The following is an 11609-nucleotide window of genomic DNA, read 5'->3' as shown; positions in this document are numbered from 1 at the left end:
TTCTATTAGAGCAGAATAAAATAGATTCAAAGTAGGTAAAGCAGTTTTCTATAATTTCCATAAAAGGAAAGCAGGTCAGGGACATGATCAGTCTTGGTTATTGTTGCATCCCTGGCACCTACCACAGTACGCAGCATGTAGAAGACATTTGATAAATACTTGCTGAAAGAAACCAAGTACTGCAAGTAATGTGTTATGGACTGAACGTCTCTCCTTTTCTCTTCCCTTATTATACATGCATATGTGTTTATTTTATAAAGTTGAGTATACAAAAAATTAGTAATTAAAAAGAAGAAGATAAAAGTGCTGATCATTGTAATACTCAGAAATAACTAGAGTTATAAATTTGTTTATTTTCCTCAGGTTGGAATGGACTAGTGCACACATCCAATTTCAGTTTACAAAACTGGAATTAAACCATATGCAATGTACCTTTTTAAAACTTAACATTATACTAAGTACATTTTGACACATAATTACACATCTTTGAAAATGCATAGAATTCCACCATAGAGGTGTATCATAATTTATGATTAGACATTTTGATTAAAAGCCAGCAACGCAAACCTTTATGTGTATCTCTGACTGTTTCCTTAGGATAAATTCCCCAAAGTAGAATTATTGAGTTGAAAGGTACAAATAATTGTAAGTTTCTTGACTGTGATCTTAAACGTTTTTAATACAGATTTATTTCTCTTCTATTAAAGTAGCACTATTATGATAAGTAGTGACTAGTAACCATTTCCAGGTGCAAACCATGACATATTCTTATGAACGTCATATCTATAACCGTACTTAAAATTTTAAAAAATAACTCATGACAGAGCAAGTCCTGGCAGCAAAGTCAACAGGTTTGGCTGTTAGTGTTAGTTCCCTTCTGCACCGACCAACTGTTTTCCCTTCAGCTCAGCTATTTACTCTTGCAAACTTACTTTTACAAACTCTTGCAAAATTTATTCATCTTCTCTAAAATAAGTGTGTTGAATAGTAATCCTCAAGTCTCCTTCTAACTGTAAAATTCTATTATTTTACTCTTTGTAATTTTGTCATAAAAATTGTTTCAAAAGAAAAACAATGTGAATATATTTCTGAAACAAAGTACAGGCTCAATGAATATTTGTTGAATAAGGGAAAATGAAAATTATAAAATGAGATATATAAAGTTAAGTTAAATATTTAAAGAATGTAATTAAACAAATTTAATTCCACTAGAAGAATAATTTACTGAGTGTCTCCTTTGGGAAATGATCTGTGTTAAGTATTATGGAAGACTAAAATATAAATAAAAAAATAGTTCCTGCCCTGAAGTATTTTTGCAAGAAAAAACCATACTTCTTTTTTTTCAAACAGAGTCTCACTGTCACCCAGCTATTTGCAGTGGCATGATCTCAGCTCACTGCAACCTGCACCTCCCTGGGTCACGTGATCCTCCTGCCTTAGCCTTCCTAGTAGCTGGGACTACAGGCATATACCACATAGCCCAGCTAATGTTTGTAATTTTTTTTTTTTTTTTTTTTTTTTGTAGAGATGGGGTTTCACTCTGTTGCCCAGGATGGTCTCAAACTCCTGGGCTCAAGGGATCCACCTGCCTTGGCTTTTCAAAGTGCTGGGGTTTCAGGCATGAGCCCCTGCGCCTGGCCCCATACATTAATTTTGATGGGGGAAATTTATAAATAAATGAGAATTATGCCAATTGCTCTTAAGGTGTTTAATCTCATAAAGAGACCCAAAGTTTGTGTACTCATATGAAATAACACTAATAAAATGTCAAGAAAAATTTTAAACAATTTTTAGCAAAAACAATACAACTGAGAAATTTCATAGGAGGTGTTATGTTTATCATAAGTGCAAAATATTAGGATAAAAATATCAGAAAAAAATAGAAAAACTATTCTCAGTTTTGGTAATGTGACTACTCAGGGGACAACTAACAGAGCCACAATCCTATATCAGAGTTTAATACTATTCCTGAGTCTGAAAATACACCTTCACACTTACAACTATGTTAAAGTGGCAAAACTCACATTTTATGCATCTTGGAAATGGTTTCTGCATAAACTATGCAAAAACACATATGCATTTGCATGGTATGCCTAATTGTCAGTTTCCTATTTTGCCATCGCTCTGAAGATCATTTTGGCCACATTCAGTGAAAACAGCATGATATTCAGCAAATTAATCTTTTGGATGTTTTAACTTGGGCTCTTGTGGTTTATTCTTATTGTTAATAATTTTTAATTTGCTAGGTCACTTTGTACTCTTTGTCACTAGTTAGCATATCCTAGTTTTCCCAAGAAACACTTGAGTACAAAACCATTACTTAAGACTCAGCCTTAATGCCCATGACTTAGAAGGTTCACTTGGAAGCCAAAAGAGCAGAACTAATATACAAAGCTTGGTGTATCTGGTTGCCTGGGCAAGTCGACTTGCCTTGCATATGTGAAGATATTAAATTCCTATCCAGTTAATTAAAAAGAGCTTCTTCATGTGTCAGTGCAAGACCTTCTCCATAAACACGGCATTAGGAGTTTACTCTTGTTTCAGGAAACAGCATTCTCTCCAAGTTTCTCACACATTTCAAATTTGTTGTTTTTTAGAAGTAGCTACTGGTTCCCTGTATATTTATTGTTAGCTGACTAAATTATAAAGAAGCCAATTTATTTTATAAATATGTTTCCGGGAGACATAATTAGTTGGTTTTAATTAATTCAGATTGTACAATTTTTTTCTTTACTTCTATTTTAATACTGAAAATGTACTAGTTCAATTTCAAGCATGTTAATGACAATATTTTTTAGAGAGACATTGTGGAGTAGCTATTAAGAGCTCAGGAGCTGCTATTCAATAGATACAAATACAAGTCCTAGCTCCATTTTTTAACTATCTGATTGACCTGAACTTTGGATAAAGTTATTTAACTGTTCTAAACTGGAATGTGCCAGACATGAAACGAATTGTACCTGCCTATATGGTTGTTTCCAGAATTAATGCCTACAGTCCAGGTACTGCAAGGTGTTTGGTGCAGTGTCTGGAGCATGAGAAAGGCTCCAATAACAGTTATTATTATCACTTATAGAGGAGTATGTGAGGTAGAGGGGTACGTGTGAATTTTTAAAGTGCTTTTATGAACATTATCCATCTTATCCTTAAATGAGAAAAGAGGGGTGGAGTTACTCACAGTGAACCACTGACAAAAGGCAACACTGACATTGACATTTCCTGCCTGCTATGCCAAGGTTTTCTCACACTGTCTTACGAATAGTTAAAAAAAAAAAAATCCTATATAAAAACTGAACATCCTGAGATTTAATGTTCAGGTAAGATGGCCAGGCACGGTGGCTCATGCCTGTAATCCCAGCACTTTGGGAGGCCGAGGCAGGTGGATCACCCAAGTCCAGGAGTTCGAGACCAGCCTGGCTAACTTGGTGAAGCCCTGTCTCTACTAAAAATACAAAAATTAGGCGGGTGTGGTGGTGGGCACCTGTAATACCAGCTACTCAGGAGGCTGAGGCAGGAGAATTGCTTCAATCTGAGAGGCGGAGGTTGCCATGAGCCAAGATTGCATCATTGCATTCCAGCCTGGGCGACAAGAGTGAAACTGTCTCAAGAAAAAACAAAGGTAAGATAACAAATTGACTCCAGGAGAATCGTTCTTGTTATAATCCAATTTCAGTTCAGAGTCTTAGTGTAGTGAAATCTGAGCCCTGACAAAATATTGAATTAACTAAAACAAAATCTACTAAAATATAATTATGGCTTAGGCTTTAAATTTTTCAGATATGTGGTTCTGTTTCTAGGTTCTTTGCCCTATTCAAATGGTGTGTTTGCCTATCCATGTTCCAAGAACACCTTATCTTAATTACCACAACTTTCTATGTCTTATAGGGCAAGAACACCACCTTATTTTTAAAAATTGCTTGGCCATTTTTTCTGTTATGAGAATTTTATAATCAGCATGATAGTGGGGTTCAACTTAAAATTATGTCAAATTGACAGATAAATTTGAAGAGGACTGATATCTTTGTGGTGTTGAATCTTCCTGTCCATGAACATAGTATAGTTCTCCACTGTTTCAATCCCCTTTTGTGTTTTTTGATTTTTTCTTCATTAAAATCTTGCACAACTTCAGTTATATTTGTTCCTAGGTATCATATAGGTTTTGATGCTATTTGCAAGGTACCTTGAAAGAATACATATTCTGATTGTTTTTGTTGATATATAGAGACAAGTTTTTTTTGTTCATTGATCTTATATACAGGACTTTTTTGGATCTTTGTTAGTTCTAATGGTTTGTATAGTCTCTTGGACTATCATGTCTGAATTACAATATTTTATTCTTATTTTTTGATTTCTCTATTTGTTTTTAAATATATATATATATATAAATCAAAAAACAAGAGAAATGTTATAATTTGATATAATACCTTTGCACTATTGTGCTGGCTTGGACCACTGGTAAAATGTTGATGTGGTGATGGGGCATCTTTGACCTGGTTATTACTTTAAATTGAATGCTTACATTATTAATTATACATTTGCTGAAAATTTTGTTAGATGACATATCTATTTCTACTCTGATCGCATTTTTTAGAGCAGGTTACAATATCTACACGATCACAGCATTCACCCATTGGCTGCTCTGCTCTCTTCTTAAGCTATTATTTAGACTTAGTTCTCTATTTTGATTGTTTAAAACTTAGTTACCTAGTAAAGTCCTCAGGAAGGGCTCACTAGGATCATATTCCATGTGTTCTTGAATGTTGATGATAGTTTGTGTGTATCTTGTATTCTCTAAAGTCTGTTTTAGTGAATATAAAACCCTTAGTTTATACTTTCTTGTTTTAAACAGCTTACTGATGCTACTCTATTTTCTTCAGAAATAAAATGTTACAGTTAAAAGTCTGGTAGAAATCTAATTTTATTTTCTTTAGAAGTCACATGACCTTTTTTTCTAGATGACCATAGGATTTTTTAGAAATCTTTACTAATTTTACTAGAATTTTTTTGGTATTGGTCATACCGGGTCAATAGTCTCAGGTAGTCAGTATGTTGTTTCAATATGTCGCTTTAAATCTTTTTTTAAATATCAGGAAAGTTTTCTTTAATTTTAATTTTATTCTCTTCTTGCTCTGTTTTTTTCTTCAGGGACTCCTAGTATCTTTATATTAGATATTCTTTGCTATTTTTGTATTTGTTACTTTCTCTTGAACCCCTTTAACCTCATTATTCCCCTTTGACTTTAAGAAATGCTCCTTTCTGCCTTCTGTTTCCCTTGACTATGTGTTTTTCCACACTGTGTCATAGTTTAGTCTTCATTTTCAAAATGATGTGTTCTTTTATCTCTAATTATTTTCTATCACTTCAATTCTCATCTTTAAAAAATCTGATTTTCATTGTTTCTTCATGTCTTGTATACTTTTCTTTAATGTCTTTGAATTGATTTTGAAATGGTAGTCGTATTTTGTTTTGTTTTGTGGTATAACTTTTCAGCATGCTTTAATCATCTCTGGAAATAATATTGAGTTCCTTACTGGCTTATTTCTTTTTTTAACTTTATTTTATATTCAAGGGTGTATGTGCAAGTTTATTAAGGTAAATTCGTGTCATTGTGTCATGGGGGTTCGCTATGCAGATTATTTCATCACCCAGGTATTAAGCTGAGTACCCAGTAGTTATTTTTCTGATCTTCTCCCTCCTCCCACCTCCACCCTTTGAAAGGCTCCAGTGTGTGTTGTTTCCCTCTGTGTCCATGTGTTCTCATCATGTAGCTTCCACTCGTAAGTGAGAATATGCAATATTTGGTTTTCTGTTCCTGCATTAGTTTGCTAAGGATAATGGTCTTAGCAAATGCAAAAGACATGATCAAATTCTTTTTTATGGCTGTATAGTATTTCATGGTGTATATGTACCACATTTTTTTATCCAGTCAAAACCACAATGAGATACTATCTCACACAGTCAGAATAGCTATTATTAAAAAGTAAAAAAAAAAAAAAAAAAAAAAAGATTCTGGTGAGGTTGTGGAGAAAAAGGGAATGCCTATATACTGCTTGTAGGATTGTAAATTTTATGTAATGTTAAAAAAAAAAAAAAAAACTGCTTGTTTTTCGATATTTCTTGGTTATCTTCCCCAACCAAGAGTCTTCTGTTTTAGGCTCTGTTTTCCCCAACTTGTTCATTTTTTATTCTAGTTCGAGTGGTTTCTCCATAGATGTTTCCTGTATTAGAAAGGAGCCCATTTCGGTTTTCAGATTTCACAACAGTTCACCTGCTCCCACCCCTTTAATCTTTACTTCATGCTCTTTGAACTTGGTATTAGGAGAGAAAAATCTATTTTCAGTTTCATAGGTGTTCTCAAATTGGCCCACTGTGGTTTTCAGTAAATAACTGTTGGCTCTTATGGGGATCCATTCACCTTTAGACATGGCACCATTTGATTTCCTCTACTTTCTCCTGCACAGATGCCAACACCATGTGGGTCCTGGGGCTCTTGGTTGTTTGTTTCCATTTGTTTGTATTAGGGCACATACCTTGTTGCCTAGTTTTGTTGTAAACATTGCTCATGGATTTTTGGTTTTGCTATTTAATTCCTCTATTTTAAAGTGAGGATTCAAAAAGATTGGAAACTATACTGTCACTATCATCATGATCCTCCCAGAATCTCTAGATTGGATTTAAAAAGCAGAAACTACAACTACTACAATAAATTTAGTTATATATTCTTTATAACAGATATAATAATGACATATTTAAGCAGAAACTTTTGAAGTAAAGGGATAGAAAAAATGTACTAGGCAAGTTTAAATCAAAATATGGGTGGTTTAACATATTAATTTTAGACTAAATAGCCCTTAAAACAAATGATAAATAAGTTTTAAAAAGAAAGAAAAAGAAATAGTATTATTAAATAGAAAACAATTCACTAACAGCGTATATAATAATGAACTTGTATACTCCTAGGAAAATAGTTCTTAAAAATATATAGAGGAATAAATGGACAATTTCAAGGAGAAATAAACAAATCTAAAATTTAAGTGGGAGATTTTAACATGCCAGTCATTTAATTATATATACATACACACATTTTTTTTGTTTTTGTTTTTGTTTGTTGAGACAGAGTCTTGGTCTGTCACCAGACTGGAGTGCAGTGGTGTGATCTTGGCTTACTGCAACCTCTGCCTCCCGGGTTCAAGTGATCCTCCTGCCTCAGCCTCCCGAGTAGCTGGGACTACAGGCGCACACCACCACACCCAGCTAATTTTTTGTATTTTTAGGAGATACGGGATTTCACCATGTTGGCCAGGATGGTCTCAATCTCTTGACCTCATGATTTGCCCTCATCGGCCTCCCAAAGGGCTGGGATTACAGGTGTGAGCCATCACGCCCGGCCCACATATTCTTTTTGATAAAAATTAGTAGGAGAACAGAGAGCTTGACAATACAATAGTAAAAGTTGATGTAATGAATATATAAACAAAATCTTGCATAAAACACTTACAGAAAATGTATTTTTTGAAGGGTGCATGAAACATTTATAATTGTTAAAAAATTTTTATTTCATTTTAAGTTCTGGGGTACACATGCAGGATGTGCAGGTTTGTTACAGAGGTAAAAGTGTGCCATGGTGATTTCTTACACCTATCAAACCATCACCTAGGTATTCAGCCCAGAATACATTAGCTATTCTTCCTAATGCTCTCCCACCCCCACACAATCCCCCAACAGGCCCCAGTGTCCATGTGTTCACATTGTTCAGCTCCCACTTATGAATGAGGACATGCAGTGTTTTGTTTTCTGTTCCTGCATTAGTTTGAGGATAATGGTTTCCAACTCCATCCATGTCCCTGTAAGGGACATGATCTTGTTCCATTTTAAGGCTGCATAGATGGTTGTAGATGTGCTATATTATTCCTGAGTTCCCAATTCTGTTTCACTGGTCTATGCATCTGTTTTTGGACCAGCACCATGCTGTTTTGGTTACTGTAGCCTTGTTGTGTAGTTTGAAGTGAGGTAATATGATTTCTTCAGAGGCCAGCATCATCCTGATACCACAACCTGGCAAAGATAGAACAAAAAAAGCAAACTTCAGGCCAATATCCCCAATGAACATTGGTTTTTTAAAAATTATATTTTACTTAAAGTTCTGGGATACATGTGCTGAATGTACAGGTTTGTTATCTGATTTTTGACAAACCTGACAAAAACAAGCAATGGGGAAAGGATCCCCTATTTAATAAATGGTACTGGAAGAAGTGGCTAGCCATATGCAGGAAATTGAAACTGGACTCCTTTCCTTTCTTACACTTTATACAAAAATTAACTCAAGATGGATTAAAGACTTAAATGTAAAACTCAAAACTATAAAAACCCTAGAAGAAAATCTAGGGAATACCATTCAGGACATAGGCATAGGCAAAGAATTCATGACAAAATCACCAAAAGCAATTGCAACAAAAGCAAAAATTGACAAATGGTATCTAATTAAACTAAAGAGCTTCTGTACAGCAAAATAAACTGTCATCAGAGCAAACAGACAACCTACCGGTGGGAGAAAATTTTTGCAATCTATCTATTTGACAAAGGCCTAATATCTGGAATCTACAAAGAACTTAAACAAATTTACAAGAGAAAACAACCCCATTAAAAAGTGGGCAAAGGTTGTTTATCAGCTTAAGGAGTTTTTGTGCTGAGACTGTGGGGTAAGAATTTGACTGAGGGGAATAAGGCAGGGGAGAATGAGGCAAGTTTTAAAGCAGGAGTGAAAGTTTATTTTAAAAACTTTAACTTCAGCAAAGTCTCAGAATACAAAAATCAATGTGCAAAAATCACAAGTGTTCCTATACACCAAAAATAGACAAGCAGAGAGCCAAATCATGATTGAACTCCCATTCACAATTGCTACAAGTAAATTAAAACACTTAGGGATACAATTTACAAGGGACGTGAAGGACCTCTTCAAGGAGAACTACAAACCACTGCTCAAGGAAATAAGAGAGGAAATAAATGAATGGAAAAAAAGTCCATGCTCACGGATGAGAAGAGTCAGTATCATTAAAACGGCCATAATGACCAAAGTAATGTTTAGATTTAATGCTGTTCCTATCAAGCTGCCATTGACTTTCTTCAAAGAATTAGAAAAAAACTACTTTAAAGTTCATATAGAACAAAAAAGAGCCTGTATAACCAAAACAATCCTAAGCAAAGAGAACAAAGCTGGAGGCATCATGCTACCTAACTTCAAACTATACTATAAGGCTACAGTAACCAAAACAGCATGGTACTGGTACCAAAACAGATATACAGACCAACAGAACAGAACAGAGGCCTTAGAAATAACACCACACATCTACAACCATCTGATCTTTCACAAACCTGATAAAAACAAGCAATGGAGAAAGGATTCCCTATTTAATAAATGATGCTGGAAAAACTGGCTAGCCATATGCAGAAAACAGAAACTGGACCCCTTCCTTACACCTTATACAAAAATTAACTCAAGATGGACTAAAGACTTAAACATAAGACCTAAAACATTAAAAAAGTCCTGGAATAAAACCTAGGCAACGCTATTCAGGACATAGGCAAGGGCAAAATCTTCATGACTAAAACACCAAAAGCGATGGCAACAAAAGCCAAAATTTGACAAATGGGATCTAATTAAATTAAAGAGCTTCTGCACAGCAAAGAAACTATCATCAGAGTGAACAGGCAACCTACCTGTTGGGTAGAATGGGAGAAAATTTTTGCAATCTTTTCATCTGACACAGGGCAAATATCCAGAATCTACAAGGAACATAAACAAATTTACAAGAAAAAACAACCCCATAAAAAGTGGGCAAAGGATATGAACAGACACTTATCGAAAGAAGACATCTATGTGGCCAACAAACACATGAAAAAAAGATCATTATCACTGGTCATTAGCAACATGGAAATCAAAACCACAATGAGATACCATCTCATGCCAGTTAGAATGGTGATCATTAAAATGTCAGCAGACACCAGATGCTGGGGAGGATGTGGAGAAACAGGAACGCTTTTACACTGTTGGTGGGAGTGTAAATTAGTTCAACCATTGTGGAAGACAGTGTGGCAATTCCTCAAGGATCTAGAAACAGAAGTACCATTTGCCCCAGCAGATCCCATTACTAGGTATACCCGAAGGATTATAAATAATTCTACTATAAAGACCCATGCACACATATGTTTATTGCAGCACCATTTACAAAGACTTGAAACTATCAATTATAGACTGGATAAAGAAAACGTGGCACATATACATCGTGGAATACTATGCAGCCATAAAAAAGAATTTTTGTGGGGAGAGAGAGCATTAGGACAAATACCTTATGCATGCAGGGCTTAAAACCTAGATGATGGGTTGATACGTGCAGCAAACCACCATGCCACATGTATACCTACATAACAGACCTGCACATTCAACACAGGTATCCCAGAACTTAAAGTAAAATAAAATAAAATAATTGTTTATCAATGTATCTCCTGCCCCAAAATAATTTCTGTCTTAAAAGACACCTTGGTGGTCACTGTTAAGAAAATTTATATTTTTATTTCATTACATGGTGAGGGTCTTATATGCTTATATATAGTGTCTGATCTAGTGCAGTGTATACAGTGTGTAGCAATAAACTATCACTTGTAGCAGTTGTGAAGATTAATTGATATATATGAAAACATTTAAAAATTATAAATCACTGTAAATGTGAAGGATTCTCATGATCAATACTGGTACTGTAAGTCCTAGTAGATGTCATACTATGCAGGCCATGTTCAAAATTAGTTAAGGTAATGAGAGTATATGGTCAAGTTCCTCTTCCTGTGTTTGAGCAATCTCTTGTCCTTTCTATAGAAGGTATAGTGGGGGACGTAAAATATACTATTAATATATAAAATCCTTGGGTTACAGGCTCTGCAATTTTCAGTCAGGGTTCAAACAAGGAAGCAGAACACTGTATGAATAGTACAGATTAAGGAATGTATTATAGAAATTGGAATTTCCCCAATGCAGAAAGAGCTGGGCATTAAAGTTTGTGTAGGGGAATTATAGGATCAAAGAAGAGGCACTAACCAGCCATCTTGAGGAAGAGATGTCAATGGACAAATTGAAGCTTGCAGAGAGCTCTGGAAGCTAGGCACATCTAGGTGTTATAGTGGGGTTGGGAAAGGGGGATGGTGTAGAAGCTGGTTGCTGTTTGTGGGCACTGACTGCAAATTTGCAACCAAGTGTCTGATGGTGCCAGGCTTTCATGAAGCCAGAATGACTACTCCATGAGGTCAGGAACCACTTCTTGTGTTTGCTTTGTTGTCATCCTAGCGTATCAAGTAGTGAATGGCATATCATAAAACACTAGATGAATGAATGAATGAGTGATTGTCACTTAAGTGCCAGAAAGGGCTGGTCTTTGGGATTACCAAAGAGGGGTCTGAATTTGAAATATGAATTTGAGTAATGTTTGAAGTCATGGGAGTAGATGGACTCATTCAGACACACACACACACACAGAGTGATAAAAGAATCTCAAGGGCAGAATCCTGAAAGAACACACTTACACTCAAGGGAACAGGTGGGAAGGAAAAAGCTTATGAAG

The sequence above is a fragment of the Piliocolobus tephrosceles genome, chromosome 10, assembly GCF_002776525.5.
Source record: "Piliocolobus tephrosceles isolate RC106 chromosome 10, ASM277652v3, whole genome shotgun sequence".
NCBI classification, from domain to species: domain Eukaryota; kingdom Metazoa; phylum Chordata; class Mammalia; order Primates; family Cercopithecidae; genus Piliocolobus; species Piliocolobus tephrosceles.
The sequence above is the reverse complement of the archived record's forward strand: the minus strand, read 5'-3'. Positions refer to the sequence as shown.